This window comes from Zerene cesonia, unplaced genomic scaffold, assembly GCF_012273895.1.
Source record: "Zerene cesonia ecotype Mississippi unplaced genomic scaffold, Zerene_cesonia_1.1 Zces_u002, whole genome shotgun sequence".
Classification (NCBI taxonomy): Eukaryota; Metazoa; Arthropoda; class Insecta; order Lepidoptera; family Pieridae; genus Zerene; species Zerene cesonia.
In genome coordinates this window covers 2,805,389-2,825,377 of record NW_024045132.1, presented here as the reverse complement: position 1 = coordinate 2,825,377, position 19,989 = coordinate 2,805,389, and the positions used below count along the sequence as shown (strand labels likewise).

Genomic DNA, 19,989 nt, shown 5'->3' with positions numbered 1-19,989 from the left:
AATGTAAAAAGAGTGAAATGATATAAAATTTAAGCAGGTACCTGCAGTGCCATCTCCTAATCTTTGAAATGGCAAAAAAAAATATGATAAATAGCCATTGTTGACTACTTTAAATACCCTGCTTTTTATATGTCATAGCGGGCAACTGCGCTAGTGGTTCGCCTGATGGTAAATGATCACCACCGCCCATGAACATTCGCAGAGGCGAAAGCGAAACTGGGGATGCGCTGCCCACTGTTTTAGGGTTAAGGAATTAGGAAAGGATTGATGACTGGAAACAAGGAATGGGCTGGGAAGGGCTAGGAGAAGGAAATAGGCCTCCTTTATTGCTGTCTTTCAAAATTTTACGCGTCAAAGATGCCGAAAGCTATTAAAAGTGATGCTCGGAATATAGGTACGAAAATGCAAATACGGTTGTCCGGCTAAAGATTTTACTGAAACCATATATATTCATCTACTCTTTGACTGAAACGGTTACGATACTCTTCATTTCAAAAATAAGTTGGTACCTTTTGTTGTTTTCCAAATCGCATCTCGCTTTCATGATCAGATTGCTCTGATTTCGTATGATTTCATGAGTTAAGTATTTATTTTGTTGCATAATGTCTATTGAACATATCGTTTTGTTTCAGCCATGACAAAAGATTTAGAAAGACGCAGCGACACTGATTCAGAAATTGGATCAGTACGCTCAACTGGAAAACTCGGTGCCATTTTATGTCCAACTGTCTGTGCTCTACTCTTGGTTTGCTTTTTTGCGATATCTTTTATTGGCAGTAAACTCTTATACGATCACACCTATTCTGGAAATTTTTGTGCTAGTAGAAAGTTTGATGTTGCGAAATTATATGTTATAACAAATAATAGAACAGTCAAATTCTAAAAAAAATAAAAATAAAACAGTTAATTTTAGTAAAGCGCCATCTATGATCTTTTTGATGAATATAGTTCATATCTTTTCAAGTTTTGTCGTGTCTTGAAAGTTAATTTTGTGGTTACGTAGATGGCGGTTTCACATTTTTTTTTAAATACATAATCAGTTGTATAAAAATTTATTTATAAAAGAAAATGAAATTTATTAAATATTTTATTTAATATTTTTGTATTTTATTAAATGATTTTTCCATGGAACTTTTTTTTTCGTGAAATTTCTAATTGGTAACACTCTTAAGTCACAATTTATTTTTCTAACTTGACCGTCCCCCGTAGGCCAATCGTAATTTGACACAAAAATCAAAATCTAGAATGCAAAAACATGACAAAAAACTATTATAAATATTGATTTTAAGCTTATTTTATGCCCATATTGATTATATTTATGAAACTGTCGTCTAATATTCATGTATAAATCATAGTTTGAGTGCAAAGGCTCCGTTACTGTTCGTCATTCACATCGAATCTCAGTCTGTAGGTAAGTAATTATTTCGGCAAACTATACACCTATTATTAAATAATATACAGTTATTTTCACATATGTACTTTCATAAAAATATATTTGTATATAAGTTAACCGATCCTTCTAACTTAAAAATATAATCGATTTCGCCGCTTAAATGTACTGGACACCAAAGATTTTCAACATTAAAATATTCTTTAATAGTCATACAAAACCGAGTCACCTACTTTTCGTTCAAATAAGGTTCCTTTCGCTATCTCGTTCTATCTAGATTTTCCGCCCCTTAAAGACTACTAGAAAATTATATAACAAATAAATGCCTAAGTAGAACAATTGATTTTCTGAATTTCATTTAAAATAATATAAGGAACTTGTTTATACCAATTCATATTATTAATAGTTAGTTGATCTTCTCATTGAATACTTTCAACTTAAAACAAATTCTCCAACAAATGCACTTTCAAATTTACATTGTTCTGCACCTACTTCTCATTTTTATTTAATTGTACACATAGTTGTTTACCTGAAAGTGGATTATTTATCTAAAATATTTAAACTAGTGCATTATGGTAAATGTGAATTAAATTATAGATTTCATTGGTAGAATATTTACCTGCAAATATTGCTATAGTCAACCTCAATTACCTAGTCATATTACCTTTCATAAATTCCATAAAGTTTTTGCGTTATTTGTAATAATTAGTCAGCTTAAAAAATTATTTATGGCTATGAATCTTATAATATGATTTATCATTGTGTAAGTATATGTGTAATATAACATAGAAATGATGTAAGAAGTTATTCCGCATCAATACATTATCATAAAACATTTATCAATAATTGTAATGATAACATTTAATATAATTCAGATTGACAATTAAACAATTAAAAAAATTTGGTCTTATCGACAGATGCAGTACCATCTAAAATGCAATGTTTGTAATCTGGAAAGCGGCTGTATATATTCCATAATAGGAAGCTCTTTTTTAAGAAATAGAGAAGTTTTTTATATTATTAATATTTGTCAATATAATAACAATACTGTCAAATTTAATGGACAGAATATGGTGCTGCTTATCCTGGGTAGCGCACTGATTCATCTTATAACAATTATCATGTTATGTTACTAAAGTTATATTAAAAAAGTACATTTACTATGAGAAATAGATACTTGCCATGTCAGATGACCAACTAATATTGAATATGACAATGAATAGGTAAAATTAGTGGCTTGATATAAGCTTACATATTACTGAACATGCATTACATAGTTTTCTGTACTTGTTACTTCTTAAGAATTGAATAAGTCTAATCACAAATGTTCAGATCTTGAATTTTTCACTTGAGTGTGATGTGACATACTTATTTAATTCCCTAGTATTAAATGACCTAATCGAAGTTCCAAATTTTCCCAGGAGAATACTATTTGTATTTGTTCACCTCCAACATTAAGCCCCAAACTCGAGACGCTTAAATGTAATAAATTTAAGTTGTATTTATTTTTTTTTTCACGACTTCAAAGAAAGCAAGTATCGATTGTAGAGAATCATATCCACCTAGAACACAATTTACTAAATTGAAAATGCCAATCGAATCTTCAAAGCCAAGAAATAAAAATAATGGATCCAGAAGAAAATAAAGAAATGTGTGTCCCTCATTGGCCATTAGGGAACACGGTCTCCAATTGTCGAACAAATTATTAAGTATTTAGAACGCCTATCGCAAACACCTAGTCGGACTCCAAGGCCACTCAGCAGTGCGCGATACAATGGAATTTACTTTAGCTATTGAGTCAAGTGCTCATTGCTTTTGTCGCAGCTTTATGCCTTGTCGCTTGTAGGGGCTTTGCTTTATAATGTGGAGTGTCATTGTTGAGTTGACGAATTAAAGATTTGGCACGCAAGAAGGTTGGCCGTATGCTTGGTTGTAGCTTTGTACGAAAAGCGGTGAAATTAAGCGAATTATACAAACTCCTCGTTTTGTCATTTTTTGTTTGATATATTTTTTTAATATTTGTACTTGAGCAGTACGGCGTATGATTTATGTATTGGAAAATATATTGAAAAATTGAGTTGGTCTATAAAAACGTGCATCCATTAAATTGTTTATTTTGTTTAAAAATTAATTTTATTACCAAATTATGACAGTCGAGTTTTAAAAAATTTCATTTTCAAATTGATGTTCGTATCCTAGTGCAGTTGTAACTTGTAGTGTATTACCGAGACCAACGGACCATTAATAGTGTTGTACACCTACTTTTTCTTATATCTAAATATGAATACGTGAAAAGTCATAGTCAGGAATCTAAACTGGATAAATCGCTGTCCTCTCGGCCTACGAGTAAGTCATTATTTAACAACTGATGTTATAAAACATACTGTAATAAATCCAAAATGAATAATAACATCTAATCGTTGCCCATGTAAAAGTTATTTATCCTGATTTATATGCTGTTCAAATTCCGAAATCAGGTAATTATGCTTATTGCGCTTCGCACAGTGCACAAAGGGGAACGTCTGAACTATGACCCAGTTTCCGGGGTCCATATGACGTAGCTGTGACGTCACAATTGACACAGTGCCCTATTTCGGATAGGGAGGGAGCTCCATTGAGGTACACCGTGTAAATGTCCCCGGGCTATTTTTAGACTCACTACTCCATTCATTGCAAGATGCACATGGCTTTGAATGGGCTTTGCGCATGCCTGATATTCAGTGTATAATTTAATGGGTGATCAATTTCTCGTAAATATATTACGTTAACGCAATTGACCATAGGATACATATCCCATTTTTGATTGGTTCACAACTTTTTTTGGAACTCTATTGATAATTTTAGAAGTTTGATTTTTACGCTGTCTTATTTTTTAAATATTGCCATGATCACGCTCAAAATTTTCCGCTTAATACTATCTATGAAAAAGGATTCAGGGCTAACTACTAACACAGACGAAGCCCCACGTTAAACTCATTATATATTTTTTCACTGTATTGGAGATATTTAAATTAACATGACATTTGGGACTTTTATGGCGTAGGGAGAGTAAAGAGAAAAAAAAGTACGTACGTACTAATAAACAAAACGTAAAAAATAATAAAACAGAACTCCACGGCCATGAAGTACTGGCTTTATTTCTTATCTGTCGTAGGAATTGTTACGGTGACATTGGCGATATCCCGTATTAACGATTATTTCACATAATATCTTCAATATTCTACAACGATGTAAAAAATTAAGGTATGTAGGTACCATAGGCTAGCAAAGTTGACACATTTCTGTTGCCTGTACAGTTTTATAAGATCTCATGTCACCATAATATGTAGGAAACTACACAATTAGACGATGCTGTTGATATTCAATTTCGGGTTCGTTTCGGTAGGTACTTCTACAGTTCGGCCATCATTTCTTAATCACAAATGCTATTGCATGTACGGGGTTATATAATATAAGGTCTCAGTGTAAGAAGTGGCATAGATAAGGTAAGATAAACTTTCTTGCTTTTGGACTTAACGTAACATTAAAATTGCCATAATATGGTTACATAATTTAAGCTTTTAAGTACCTACACCAATATTCATAATCTTTACTTCATTTCTCGTAAAGACGATTACAGCAGTCATTATGTTGTTATATTTAAAAACAGGTCAAACGCCGTTGACCACAAATGAACTATTTTGAAGCTAAATAGTAACTCTGGAACCGGTCTTTCTCTCTTTGCTAATGGAACTGCAGAATGCATATACTCGGTTTGAGTAAATGGACTTCCCACATGTCGAGTTTCTACTTGAAATAATAATAAGTGTCTTAATTATAGCAGACCTAAGTCCTCTAGTTTTTATTAATATTTATAAAAATATCATCTCTGGGGTCTCTATGTAAAACTTATATAAAACTATACCGCACTAGCTGTAACCTGCGGCGTCATTCGCGCAATACCCGGGTATACATAAAGAGTATCTTATGTGCACAGACTTTAATTTATGTCTCATACAGATATTAGGTAGCATTTTTCGCGTGAGAGAGTAACAAACAGTCATATATCAATCCATCTATACTTACAAACTTTTGCGTTTAAAATATTAGTAAGCTAATTATAGGTAATTATCGAATATGTGATGAAGAAAAAATTACAAATTCACAACCCAAAACAAGGTATGAAAAAGTTGTCGACATAGAACTTACAAAGCCTAGCAATATATTTAACATATCTAATTGCAATAAGCCTCAAGTTCTGATCACGTAGCTACTATTAAATGCACGATACAATCACACCACTGCGTACTGCCCTGCATTCCTTTGTCTTGTTAATGTATAGATTAACGAAATATTTACCTAAATAACATTAATTAGAGTAGATGTTTTAATGTTGTGTCATCGCTTAAGCTCAAATTTTATCAATGAGCAAACGTGGATATTGGAGTCTTAATTGCTGTTAGTTCTTCGGGCAAACAATCGAATCAATGTTAGAAATCATTCAAATTTCAAAATATAGTGAACGTAGAATAAATGCTTCATAATTTTTTGTCTTGTGATTAGACAGTCAACGGTTTCCACATCAATTTTTAATAAAAATTTCCGATTTATAAAGCTCTATTCGATAGAAAATTACTAAGTTTGTACTTTAAGAGCTTCTATTGCACTATTTGTTACAGAACAAAAGATATTGATAAGAGATAACGATCCCTCAGTGGCCATCGTAGAATTGAACAAACACGAAATGGCCTTGATAAAAGCGTTATATAAGTTATTGAAATGCGGCTTATAAATATAGATCAAATATACTCACACACTCGTACAATCATTTTTTTTTTTTTAATATTTTGTAGAAAGTTGCTATGTATAAAATAATTAAAGTTCTGTGCCATCTTCTTGAAAAAAAAAAAAAGAAAAACCTCTTATTGCTTTGTTGAGATACGTAAAGTTATCCACAAGACCTAAAAGTCTTGATTGCAAAGGAATAACTTCAAATTAATTTTCTATAATCAATTTGCAACATTCGAATTAGACAATCAAAGTTTCCTAATCTAAGATGCCACCTCGCTGTTTAAGAAATTTATGATTGCCTTTATTTTGACTTGATTTACTTATATTCCTCTGATTTGCATAGGTTTGTCATTCGTATAAGAAGTGCAGAGACAATAAATGTATATTAAACTCTAATCCATTAATTATATAACCTTTCCTTCACTAGTTTAATGATTACAACAATTTTGTACGTCAAATTTAATGTATGCAAAACGATAAACTAAATAAAAAATAAAACATTCACTCAAAATGAAATAACTGTTGTTTTCACGAATACGTTTTTGTATTTACTTCCACAAAGAACATTTGCCGGTAATTAAAAATGCACCCAACACATTCCACCAATGTGTGACTCATTCTGTCTCAACTTGAATCAAGTTTTCATATTGTAAAATATATGAAAATAAAACTACTACTTTATCTACAAATATATAAGTAACTAATCGAGCATATAAGACGTAGGCAAACTCGTTTCAAGCCCAACACAACTGAAGCGTTTATTTGTGCAAACAAATATAAACTTAATCACAATACAAACAGCACTAGGTTTTGTATAAACATTTGACTATTAATGCATATAACTTGATGTCATCGTTCCTGCCCGAACATCAGTGTGTATTTAATCGGCGTAGGAAGTGGACGCAACGCGTTTGTCCTTAATCAAAGTTTGTGATAATAGTTAAAACTTGTGTTGGTGTGCTTGCTGTTTTTTGTCGTCTAAAGAGACAAATTTATTCACGCTGGATTTTCAATTTAATGGTACGTAACCTCAATTTCTTACACGGCGCCGTACTTCCTTATTCATATTTTCCCAGAACAAGTTAAAGGTTTGTTTATATGCATTGGAGAAACAGAATCGACTAGTTCAGAAAAATGCATGTTATCGATATTGGAAAACCATTTAATTTATTCAAAGACACTTACGCAACTCTATATCCCCCATATTGAGTTATCCAATTATCATGTATGTAGAGACTGGACACTAAAAAGTGTAATTTCCTACAACGATACCAGTGTTTTTTCGTTGCTTATCAAATGCTTTTTCTATAGCCATAATTTAGTGGGACCTTGAATCGTGGTCTTTGTCTGTATTGGTTGGACTAGTTTTGTTTTTGTCGAGACGTGGTTCAATGAATTTGCTGGCGGCAAAGAGTAATAGCAAGAGAAAAATGGATTCAATGCAGTAAAGATAATGAGTCCACTTACTGGAAGGTACCTAAGATAGTAAGGTTGGTTGCGCGTGACAAAGTCATTATTTTATACACGAGGGACAATTACTTCAAATCGATTTACCTATTTCCATTAATGCTATACCTATGAGGACTCAACTACTTCTGATGTAGTTGGACACACACATTTACATATATATGTAGGTTGATAAAACGTGTAGTATCTATTGGGCAATTTTTCTATTATACACATTTCAAATAAATAGTAACAACCTGTCGCCCACAAGATTATCTCAACTCTTACAGTATTACAGAAATATAAATTAATTCCTTAAATAATTTTACTATGTATATTAAATAGAGATTAACCAGCAGGTCTTCATTTTAAAAAGGACCCTTTTTAATATATTAATAACAGCCAATATATCCCAATTTGAAACATTTTACGGGCGGAAAAGGGGAAAAACCGGTACATAATGCAGTTAGCATCTTAATACTCTCTAAAAGGTTTCTATTTTGGCGCTGTACGTCCACTAATAAAGTTTCATCCCATGTAACTGTAGATAACGTACGGTAGGACATTATGAATGATATTAAAGAAATTAAATAGGATAATAAGTACGCAGTTATGTTGTAAGTCTATGACAATAAGCGTATTAATGCAATCGCCGTTATCCATATTTTAAATTTGATTAAAGACGCAATAAATACGTAGTCTTAGTTATATTTGCTAAAGTTCATTAGTCATTATCTATGTAACTGATTCGTATTCAGAGACAGTTCATAAGTACAGTTAACTTAAACTATACAGAGGCTTCAGGTGTGGGAAGCGTTTAATTTGTTTGTTCTAATACTTCCTTTTACCTTCAACTTTACTTTCTATCATATAAAAATCGTTCATAATACAAAACCCATTAAAATATTTAAAACTTAAAACACACGAATCAAATTGTGATAGTTTTAATTGTGATACAAAAAACAATTTTCACCATTTTCTTATACAGGAATATATAATAATTACTTGTGCTTACTCGTACTCTTTCCAATTCAGGTTTGATGAATACCAAGGATTGGCCAACTAGAGTCTAGTAAAATATATCGTACAAATTTTTGAGATTATAAAGGAAACATTTAGTGTGACTAAGTAATAGTACCACTAAGTCATCTCTACATATTAGTATCTAATAACCGTAATTATTGTGTTTATCTATTTATATTAGCAATTTCCTGAATATTTCTTGAGATCTCATCTTCTCCTACTTATGTCTCTATAAATCTTAGTAGAAACACAAAATAACAGTACATATTTGATAGGTTTATTTCATAAGAATCTTGTGCCAGTGCCTTCCTGAAGAGGGAACGAAAATTACATGAATTTTATATGATGACTGTGATGGGTTGTTCGCATTGCATATACTTGAAATTCTTTTCTTTTTCATCATGTTTTCACGGAACAATTCTAGACATTTTTACCCTTATCTTAATCAACCGCCTACTAGAACAGGTATTTAAATAAAGGTTAATATAGAGTCGGTTTATCAAACCAGTTTTTTCAATGTCATCAACCGTATCCCTAATAATAACAAAATCGGGTCAAAATTAATTTGTACTTCGCTTATCGTTGCGAATGTTTAACTTTATTATAGTATTTTCGGAACTGAGAACTTGTTTTGTCGTGAGGAATAATTAAATCATGCGAATTTAGGACATTTTATAATTTCGCGTATAATAATTTTTTTTTGTCTATGGTCATTGATATTGTTTTTTTTTTGTGAAAGTCGAGCAAGATTTGGAATAGCTTGCAGCGGGGAAAACACACCTTATCAAAAGATACTCGTGAAATAGTGAGTGCGCTACTGTGTTTCGTTCGGTGAGGGATGGTTTCGGAGAACCGTTTCCTTTTTGTTACCCTTCCCAGTCCATTCCGTTTACCCCTTGTCAATCCATCCTTCATTCTCATTACCCTAACATTCTAACAGCACATTATATCAGAGGTAATCTCTGCAAATGTACGGGCGTATTTGTAGTTCCGACTTCAAGTTTTGATTTTCTATTTTAAATAATTCTTTTAGGTAGATAAACGAAAGGTTAAGAGGTCTGTTATGTTCTGCCATTAGGGTTTGATACCGAAACTTATATTGTACACTTTATTATAGAATATGACGTAATTCTAATTTGTAGAACATTTGTTTGTAATGAAAATATGATTAAAAACGTGTAAACATAAATACTTTCATACAAAGAATACGTAATAACCAACCTAACTTAAATATAATAATTCAAATCATTACAAAACGATTGTTTAGATTGAATAGATCTTTATTATATTTTAAACGTTAGTGACTTGCATGCATCATTGTACAACACGAATATTTACTTCCAAATTAAAGGGCATTGTAATAATTAAAAATACCTAATAACTAAAATGATTCATAATCATCAATTTAGTACTTTGACTTGAATGTTTTACAACGTAATCTGATTATTAGCACATGATTTGTTAAATAATATTTAGTGAATTAGGTTTATTGGTACATGCTTAATTTTTGTATTCTACAGCACGAAGAGTTAGTTTTCATACGTTAAACTGAATCGCGACGAATGCTCATTATAATGATTGCTGATAACAAAAGCGTAAATGATAGCTATGAAAATCTCGCATATAAAGTTCAGTCGTTTCCAATTGTGGTCACGTTGGTGTGTTATTACATTAATGCTATATTCCCTGTATTATGGTTCAATTTGAATGAACGTGCATGCCCAGTGAAGCGTGAACGCTTTGTTGGATCGTTATATAAAACCACAGATGATCATTCACCATGTGCAATTGTATTTGATGATGCATTTTGTTGTTTTGATTAGGCAGATCGGTCAGATTACCGGCGAAGTGAACTGAATGCACCAGGCTATTATCGTTTTGGTTATTTGCACTAGATAGGAATTTTGTCTCACTAGTAAAAAATAATCGTTAAGAGTTGTTCTAGTGTTACATTTGTAGTTTATACCAAAGTATTCTTAAAGAATAGAAGATATTTTCTTATTTGTATTGCATATATCACATTTGCACGAGGTGGTCAATGACTATTATTAGAAAATCAGTTGTGGTGTCTTTCTGCACAGCAGCAAAGTTATGTCTCATAAGTCATCCTTGGAATTTACAAGGGACCTTGACTTACCACACGGTAAGTTACGAATGGCTCTTGGAAATAGGATAAACACAAATCCTTTAGGGCTTCGCCCACCGCCTGAAGCCGTCCAAGTGCCACGCATATCAGATTAATGTGGTTTACAGTTGACGTAAATTGTATAATATGTGAAATTTTATCCGTTTCCTTACATTGAATGCGGTAATATTTAAATGACTTTCTATATTTCCATACCCTTTAGTATAATCTGAACCTTAAGTATAACTGATTTTTTGACTGGTAGTTCGCCTGATGGTAAACGATCACCCTTCCATGGACATTTGCTAGATTTGGAGGGGCATTTCCACCAGCAAATTGACGTATGCCGTCTTTTAGTGACTACCATATACCACGTCACCACTTTCCATCAGGTGTCACTGAGCTGTGTTTAACGTCTGCGTCTGCCTATCTAATTAAAAGAAATATATAAGTCAATTTCAACAATCAATTCAAAGAATAGCAAAAAATTCGTTGTTGAAATTTAAATTTAAGTTCAATGGGAAAAAACTATACATGTAACAGTAAAACCATTTGTGTTTTTTGTTCTCACACATTTTTAAAATAATCAAATTTAGAACTATTCTATGATCCTAACAGATAAAAGCAAAAATACATTGTCAAATGACACCGTAAAATCACATTGCGATAGCATACGAAAGCCAATTATCGAAACCTACACCCTGAATAAAGTTTCAAGTGTTCATTTTATTTCACGTTTCATATAGGTTATGAAGTATCTAGCTATTGAGCTTAGGGTCTAATATAATTCGTAATTCATAGCCTGTGCATTAGGTTTAATACTTAAACATGGAGTCGCGACAGAAACAACAAACATTGTGAGCCGTGAGGCATTATAGTTAGTTTTACCTGCACTATTATTACATTGCCTTATAGTAACGATTGACGTCAATTTGCTAAATGCAGTTGTAGAGAAATGAGCGGTTGTCTAACGTCGGTGCAATGTTGTCTCGAGTGGGTGAGCATTACTAAATAACTTAATTTATTTACCATACGTGACTAATTCGTTAGTGTTCAAATTCTTGTCCTTTGTTAGCACGAACCTGAGAAAAAGTGGAAATAATAGTTGTGACATTGAAAATATTAGAAACACTTGTCTTTTTTGGAACGGAAATACGCTTGAAATTGTCCGCTATTTTACCGGATTTATATCTAATTACTACATATGACCTTAACCTCATACCATTCAGTGAACGGTGCCTGGAGCTATACAACCTACATTAATAACACAATGCAATATCGCTTTGCAATATGAGGTGCACTCCAAAGTTGTTCTTTTGGTCTTTTGAGTCCTGTCTATCCGAGCATTCTTGCTGAACTGCACTCGAAACTCAAGATTAATAATGTTTTTGGGATGTCTGTATCGCGATTGTGTAAACAAACCATTAATGTTTAGATTCAAGGTTAGAGTACTTAAGCAAATCGTTGTAAATCCAAAGGTTTCGTAAAAGAAAACATTGGACGTAACGTTTCAAAGCGTTTGTGCACCTCAGGGCAATGACATCACCGGTGTGTAGACGACCAAGGTTTTTACTGCTATAAAGATAGCCACGCTTGTGCATGGCGTTGTTAGTTACATTACATTAATGCTATCTCAATGGATAAGTAACAAACCCTGTTTACTGACCTCCTTAAAGCAAACCTGTATTGAAGATATTACCATGCCTTTGCCAGCTTAAAGGGTGTGTCATTATTAGGGTACTGTCTTTTAAGTACACAGTTGATAAGCTATGGAAAAGTACACGTATTAAATAAATGTATACAGATACTATCAAACTGAGACTCCACCTTGTTTGACTGAACATTTGCCTTTCCTGGCTAAAACTGGTTACTTTAATTCACATGCATATAGTTACAACATAATGTCAAAGTCTTTAAATTATATTCAAGTTCTACACATCCATAATAAAAGTAAAACAAAATTATCAACCAGATAAATAAGTTTGGAGTACAACCATAGCAAATGGCAGTTTGTAGAGACCTCTCGACATACCTGTCCATATAAGCACGCTTTTATGTATGCTATACACGCGGTAGTATGTCCTAAGTTGATGAAGCTACGAATTACGATCGACAAAGGAAGATCATTGTATAAATTTATACTAAATTATAGAATTTAAATTCCATATGTACGTAGCAGCAATTATATTGTATTGTGTCTTAAATTGAATTCTTTTTATGTACTGTATCGGGAAGACACAGATACTCGAAACACAGCGAAAGCTATATTGGGAGTCTGAGGTCCATGTTTTATGTGATATATAATTTGTTCAATAAAAATAAATTTTTATTTATTTATTTTTTTATAGTAAATCCGTTTCATATTTGTAGTACCTATTAAAACAATATTGTTCGGTAAGGGTATCGTATCGTAATATATCTAAAGGGTATTCGATATCGTTGATTTGTTTTTTTTTTCTTTTTTTAAGTCATCGCGGGCAACTGAGGTAGTAAGCGTAAGTCGTCTGATGGTAAGCGATCACCACCGCCCAGGAAAATTCGCATAGCTAGTGCCTCTGCGGATGCGCTGCCCACTTTTAAGGGGTAGGAGGAAAGCAAATGATTATAAAAAAATGTCTATTTTCATTGTCATTATCTATGTACATTTATCGCTATGTATATTCATTAAATTCATATACATCGCCTTTTATAGCTGATTTCATACTATGTAGTGGTAGCAGCAGTACATGTTTTAATGTAATTCATAATTTGGTATTCTACACGCAACGAGCGGTAGGTACCACCTGAATCAATATTTACAATTCGTTGTTAAAAATGCAATCAGCTGTAAATATAAAAAGCTAATATTATTCCTTCGCGTGGAATCCGAATTCGGAATCAGTGAAAGAAACAATTATTAATACTAACAAACAATTTATCATTGATATGGTTGATATATCAAAAAAGGGATTGAGAAAAATTGTGGTTCTCAATGTCTTTCATATGTATCATTGTGATCACACAACACTTATTTCCTGAAGGCACATTTTATTTCCTGCATTGGTTTTAAATTGATATATCCTACTAAAATTATAAATGTGAAAGTTTGTAAGGATGTGTGTGTGTTTATTGTCCTTTCACGTAAAAACTACTGAACCGATTGCAATGAAATTAGGTACGTAGACAGCTGGACAACTGGAATAACATATAGGCAGCTTTTTATCCCGATATTCCTATGGGATACGGACTTACGCGGTTGAAACCGCGGGGCGCAGCTAGTTGTTAATAATTTGAACCGTTATGCGTTTTTATGACAAACTGGATCACTTATGTTTCTCGTTGCTTCATCTTCGTCCTATTTCACACATGAGCCTGCTTAACATAATTTTATATGTATGTAATAATAACAGATATCAAAATACATAATAATATCAAATATATTTTGAAATATCAAAAAGGATGTTTCAAAATATCATTAATGCAAAATACAACACGTTCAGCTCTCCATTTATGATATTTAAATATGAATAAATTCAAATTGACTGTAATAAAAGCTAAGATCTTTTTGATGATAGCCGTGCGATATAATCACGCGAAGTATCGGTTCAATACGGAATCGGGTTCACTAGTAGTTGTATTTTACTTGCCAACTCCAGTCATTACAGGGTCACTGACTTCAAGCCGGTCTATGACATTGGTAATGATTTTGTTATTTCTGTATTTATACTTTTTACGCTGCTTAATTAATTATTTCATTTACTTAAAAGAATTAGACTAAATGAGAATTTTAATGAGCAGTTGGTTTTTATGACATAATTTCGGTAGATTATGGATCCAACGCTGACAGTTGTTTGAATAATTCTCTTAAATTCAATCGACATCCAGAGGTCTTCTATCCTTAACGAAAAAAGAAGCAATAATATCATAAAAACAAAATCAAAAACTCTCCTGCATACTATTTTAGTTACTTACCATTTATTTTTGTTTGATTTGTTGTTTTTCCTGCGTTATTAAAATATCTCACATCTTTGCCTAGACATCTAAAAATTTTATCTCGGTCCAATATGATTTGTTTAAAGATAGAGATACTTCTACCATAATATTTTTACAATTATTGAGGATGTTTCAAATTTTAACGCTGCACGATTGTAGCTAGCCACCAATGTGGTTGCATCGTTATATTTTATTAATTGGAACCCATTTAATCTATACCACGAATGCTACATGTATATTCCATCAAAATATACAACAAGTAAAGTGATAAAATTAAATTTCAATAATGTATATTAATAAAAGTATAACTTAAACGACTTTTTTAGCGAAAACACCTTTTCAGTGTGTAACTTGACGCTAGGTGCTTTTGTTATATATATTGAGATGTCTTACAGATGTAACTTATGAAATCTCTCTGATATGAACGGTAGAGAATTTCTTTCATCTCAATTTTACGCCAAACCATAATAACTTGGAGGTCTCGTCTTTGTCTTCCGAACCTATGGCACGGATATGTTTGGATTACTTCTTGGACAATAGCAAAGCCATCACATTGAGGTCATACGAAACAATAGCTTGTGTTTTAAAACTAGGTCATTAGGTTTCTATAGGTACTTTGGGAATTGAAGAATGCATTGTGCGCCTTTTGTTGCACATGCCACAAAGTAAGGCTGAATTAATTCAAAATTTCTACGACTCCATTTTAAGGAAGATATAGGCCTGGTCTTTTGGCGCCGTTAGAAAAGTCTTAAAATATGTATGTACACACTGACTTCATGATTGCAATAAGAATAAGACTAAATTAATATAACTGATAATTGAATAAATCGAAGGACAGTTATAACGTTATAACCAGTAATTATATAGCATTCTTTATTGTTATTTATTAGTGTTCTTCTAAAGCAAATTATTATGATTGTGGTCACTGTTTGAGCATGTATTTTAGTAATTTTTATACTAATTTTATGTTCTTGTTAACAAAAAATTAATTCTATCATTTTGTTCACTTAATTCATGTTCAGTCCAACACTCGTAACCACATAAGAACCACACAATCAATCACCTGTCACGTAAAGTTATATTCCCAAATGGTTTCTTTGGATTGCACAATATGCTTATAATTGAATATCATTTTTGTATCGAAGTGAAATCTTTCAAAATATATTTATAAACTGTTTAATGCGGGTAGGTTGGGTGAATGTCAACTCTGAGATTGCCTACTTAACTATAGTTCGCTTATAAGCTAGCCCGTAAGGTTAATTTAAAACGGCTTTGTGGTAAATTGAATCATTCTAACCTGCTCATGCAATATTTATGAATCTCTTATTTGTGTACAGAATCACAGAGCTTTCGCGCTTGCTTAAACTGAATTGCAAAATTGCAGTTGGATCGAGATTTATATTTTAAAATTTATGTTAATCCTCGACTTGATTGCAACCAATTCAAGACCTATTAATTCAATATTAACCAATACAAGTGGCTTACTCTTATCTGCATACGATTAAAAAAAAACAAAGAAAAATTAAAAATAGATGGAAAATGTGTGGTGGATAATTATGATTGTCTTGCTTGATTTTTTTTTAATATTATCAATTTCATCAGACTAGACAGTAGAGAGAATCCCAAGACCAAAAGATATACAAATATTAAGTATCTATAGTATTATGAATATGGTCTATATTCATACGATCATTGCATTATTTAATTTTTAGTTTTATAGCATTAAAATGCTTTTATAAATGAGAATTTTTTTGAAAAAATAGAAAAAAATCAATAAATATTGATCTAATGCAATTCATCACTGATATCTTAGTTAAAAAGGTAACACCCTTGACCTTATTAAATTACTCCATGCAGATAATAACAAAGTATTTAGCGTGCGTGCTGCAATATTAACTAAGTCCGTTCTTACTATCAAATGACCTGTTGACCCAGTCAATGTAAAGTGGATGTTTTAAAAACAAAGGACGACACACGGCTTATCTAGTAAATAATCTATTCGGTTATGTTCAGTGTAATAATGTGGACGAAGCACATAAATGTTACTTTAAAGTGGTTTATGTGCCTTTTATTTAAACTATTGCTTTCTGGAAGGGTTCAATTACTGCTCCAAATTTCTTCATATTGATGTTTTGTTCTTTTCATGCTTTTAAGATATCGTAATTTGATTTTATTTTTGTGGTTTTTATTGTTAGAACATAATCTTATAAATATTTAAGGCAGTACGAGTTACGGAATAAAACAAATGCTATATTTATTTATTCCTCAACTGCTAGCCTCATGATAAAAATATTTATACTTACAAAGCCAATTCTCAAGATGTTTCATGTGAATTTATAGATATACCTATTGTATTTGTGAGCCGATAATAAACATTGCACTATCTTGAGATAATCCATTAAATCCACCTTTTGCTATTATATTCATCATTTGTTATTATTTTATTGCTGTGACGTTCTTAGCCTGCATGAATGATTTCTAGGTACGTTCAATAACAATTATTCATAAATTATCTGTAGCAGTAACCACTCACACTTAACTTTTGTATCACACTAGAAAAAAGTAAACTGATAAACAACATTCATTCAAAAGAAACTGACTACTACGATTGAAAAGAAAATTGCTAATATTCAAACATTTTGAAATCGTAAAGACTCGTATTCATAAGAAATACTAGGTTTTTTAAAAAATGTAGGTAAACATTGATCGCAAAAATGTAATTTTATAACCGTGCCCTATGTATTATTCTAGAAATAATAATAAAAATTATCAAATCACATGGCAGGTACCAGTTTTCAAATAGGAAAAGATCAATTCACCCAGTAAAAACTAATAAGGTATCAAACAGAAAATACGGTCTAATTGATAACTTCTTTTGTGTTTGATTTTAATGTATTAGAAATTAAAAACTGTGAGTTGTTAATTTCTAAATGATAACTTCTTTCTTTTTTTGAAGTCGGTTGAAAAAGCTAATAAAATGTATTCTTGACTAAAGTCTTTTTAAAACATTTTCGTTTGAAAACAATCCTGAGTCTCCGCTTCCTTGTTTTAAACTAGTTTCTTCTTCTGTCTATCTAAGATAAACCTGTTGGGAATTTACGATCTGTCTAGAATGTTAAATATAGTAGGTATAATGTTTACCTGTTTATTGAATTTGCAATGAAACGCATCTACACATAGGTACTTACTTTAGAATTGCTGGCGTATAAATATACGTTAATTTATGTTGCGTATTACTTGAATTTATTCATTATTTCTATACTATATTCTATATGTACTATATATACTCTTGTTTTTCTTCTTGAGTAAACATACACGTTCCTACTTGAAATTAATAGAAAGGTTGCTACTTCGACTTTTTACATGCCTTAATAAATAATCACGAGACAATAATAATAAAAATCATGTCAAGCAAATTCTTAGCAATATAGTGTCTTAAAGGAGAGGAAGAGGTCGGTATAGTCCAAAAACACTTTCATTTATATTTATATGTAAGCTTAAAGACTGTTTTTGTGGATGAGTGTCATTGTCAGAAGGCCGTCATTAGGCCAAAGTAGCTCTAAAAATCTGACCTCGTTTCTGCTAAAAACTTCTGTGTCGCTAAATAGAAACATATTTTCCGAAAAAAAAATCATAGATATTATTATTTTGACTACTATAGCGAAGCTTTTAAGCTAACCATTCTTATACCACCAATTTTATAAATAACAGAAAATATAGATTCATACAGTTAAGCTGAAATTCCTTCAAGTCTTTTACTACCATAAATTACATATAAAAATCTAATCTCTCTTTAATTTCAATTTATGTCTTTTTTTAAATAATGGCGCGCTTTTTATTGCAGATTTTTATAGATAAGTCAAACATTTTAGTAGATTAAAATCATTTCACAATATTAAAGCCATTTGGCTAGCAATTATAAGTTAAAATTGGATACAATGTTTTGGTGTTTGTAAAATGGCCGAAAACAAACTTTACTTAAAGATTATAAATCGTAAAATAATAAAAGTGAAAGAATGTACATTAATTGTCGTTTAATAAGCTAAACACTTATTCGGCAAACACATTTGTATCCTGTAGGAATTGTTAGGTATCAAAAGCTTAGGTCGAAATTCCTCAAAATCAAATTATAAGAGGCTACGCTGTGCACATTTCAGGCCAGCGTGAACGCAAACTGTATTACGTAGCCTCCAACTGCATGTTATGATTTGATTATTGGAAAATTTTAGATACCAAACTATTTCTAAATAGACCCTCTATTCACATGCTACTTTGTAGAACGGTATTTTTTTTTCTTAGCGAAGAAAATGTTATTGGAAATAACTTATTACTTTGGCACTAGATTAGGAGGCTTTTAACAAAGAAAGCAACTCAAAAAAAACACAAAATTTACTACGGACATACGAGTGTCCCAGTAGCAAAGATGATAGCTTATATAACAGATTTGGCAACAAAGTCTATCTTTAAAGTGTTCTCCTGACCTACTTCCGTGGGTCGTCGACCTTGTGACGTCAGATTCCAACCCCCTCGTAACGTCACCCTGCGTTGGAGGTCACATGGTCGCCGCGCCTCGAGCAGTTTAGACGTATACGCGAGTGATTCTGTGATGACTATTTTGGGTATGAAGGATTTTTCATTAATTCTTTGCGTACTACGAAACGTTGTATTGTGTATAAGATTAAATAGCGTAGCGTAAGTTATGGAAATAACTGATTCTTAAACATCATATGCAACAAAGACTTTACACACCTATATTTGTTAGTAATTCGTGCCTGAGGTACTCTTAGGTAGCCCGAAACCTGTAACTAAAATATTTATGTGTCAAACCCTATGGTAAGAGGTTGAAACTATTATCAACCTCTTCTGTCAATCGCAAATAATATTTCGTTAATAGAATGTAGTAAATATGAAGAATGGTGTATAAGAACCGTCTGTATTTATTCATTCATAGTTTACTAGGTTACATTTGTAGCAATTTTCTTCTATAGAGACACGAGTTGTACAGAATGAAGTCATAAGGGTAATTAGGAATTAGTAGGATTATTACAAAATAGTAGTCTTGATTATTTTGAAAATTTGTGAAGAGTGACTGTAGAGAATCGTTTGATTAAAAATTGTATTAAAAGATAAAAATATATGAATGGAGTTTACAGAAAAAACAATTCTTGTTTATTGTATCAATAAATCAAAACTATGGTATTCGGTTTGTATTTGGTCTTCGCAAATACGACCATGTCTCTTCCTTCCGCAAGAAGCTCAGGTG

General features: G+C 31.8%; 1 protein-coding gene across 3 annotated transcripts in view; it reads left to right on the top strand.

Annotated features, from left to right (window-relative positions):
- Positions 1-1,248: 1,248 nt before the first annotated feature.
- The window catches only part of LOC119838316 (protein GDAP2 homolog), a 62,735-nt gene continuing 43,994 nt past the window's right edge, over positions 1,249-19,989 (top strand). For 2 of the 3 annotated variants that reach the window (XR_005288192.1, XM_038364199.1), the window contains exon 1: positions 7,031-7,180. The gene's annotated coding sequence lies outside the window, so the exon portion shown is untranslated. Of the gene's footprint in view, positions 1,412-7,030; positions 7,181-19,989 lie in introns of those variants that run through there. The other variant, XM_038364200.1, reaches the window with a different exon arrangement.